The sequence below is a fragment of the Mastomys coucha genome, unplaced genomic scaffold (assembly GCF_008632895.1).
Source record: "Mastomys coucha isolate ucsf_1 unplaced genomic scaffold, UCSF_Mcou_1 pScaffold1, whole genome shotgun sequence".
Classification (NCBI taxonomy): Eukaryota; Metazoa; Chordata; class Mammalia; order Rodentia; family Muridae; genus Mastomys; species Mastomys coucha.
In genome coordinates this window covers 45,103,125-45,104,302 of record NW_022196891.1, presented here as the reverse complement: position 1 = coordinate 45,104,302, position 1,178 = coordinate 45,103,125, and the positions used below count along the sequence as shown (strand labels likewise).

Sequence of the window (1,178 nt, the reverse complement as noted above, 5' to 3'; positions counted from 1 at the left end):
ATTTTATCCTTTTTCCTTTCTTTCACTCTTTTCTATTTTCCTTTCCTATTTTCTTTTTGCTAAAAGTATAAGATACGAGTTGGTTTTTTAAAAGATAACAGATAGCTAAATGATAATATATGAAGTTGATTATGAAAGCAGTTTCTATCGATGTCTTCATGTTTAAAATATTTCTTAGTTTTTTATGTGTAAATTAAGCTTACTCACTTTTATCATAGCTATTATTATTATTATTATTATTATTATTATTATTATTATTATTATTGAGTTATTTTGAGATGTGAAACTATTTAATTATCTAACAAACACTGTTTTGACTTGAAATCAAGAAGAAAAAGAAAAAAGGAGGCTTTAGTAGGAGATGGATAAAGAAGAAAATAATCTAAAAAACATGAACCTGTCCCTGGAAGCATTGCAGGTGTGGCTGTTATGTCACATGTGCGTTAATGGGTGGCAGAGAGAAGGGAGGCTATGTCTAAGCTCAGTGCTCTCTCTCCTATGAACATCTAAATATTAGTAGTCTAACATTCTCTGAAGAAAACAAGCTTGAAATGACCACCAGTCTGCTGCTTCAAATGCCTTGATGGCTCCCAGGACAAGGAGCAATCAAGAGACTAGAAGAATTGCACCTGGAACAAAGAGTCCCTTGTGAAAACTGGACACCAACAACTCTTGCATGAGGCCCTTGAGGCTAAGTAAGGTGCTAGCCTGAGATAGTTACCAGTGGTGCTGGGCACTACAAAGGCCTGGGGTTAGAGACTGTGCCCCAGATGACCGACCCCTGCCTGATGCCATAACGCATAGCACTCTTGAGACCACTCCTAAGATGACCCTAGAACCTGAGAGACCCTGGGCACCTCTAAGAGGAGCAAGTAAGTAGTAGAGAAATGAAAGAGAAACAGAAAGATGTGGGCACAACGAAGAAAGGCAGAAGTAGGAACTCGAAAGAAGTGAGGGGCAGCTTGATGTGAGTAGCCAGCAGTGTCACCTAGGACCATGGTGAGGTCCTGTGTAAGCCGCCTTACCCGTCCAGTGGACGTAAGGAGGCAAACACCGAGCTCTTCCCCATGCAGTTTTATTAGGATCCTTGTAATCTTGTTTGTCACATCTTACTTATTTCTACTTACATTTCATTAGTTACATCTTGCTTCTTACATCTTACTTATTACTATTTCTAC

General features: G+C 38.8%; 1 non-coding gene across 1 annotated transcript; it reads left to right on the top strand.

Moving 5' to 3' along the window:
* Positions 1 to 396: 396 nt before the first annotated feature.
* LOC116072198 lies at positions 397 to 529 on the top strand. Its single transcript, XR_004111355.1, has one exon. It is a non-coding gene; the product is annotated as a small nucleolar RNA SNORA17 (small nucleolar RNA).
* The last annotated feature ends 649 nt before the right edge of the window (positions 530 to 1,178 follow it).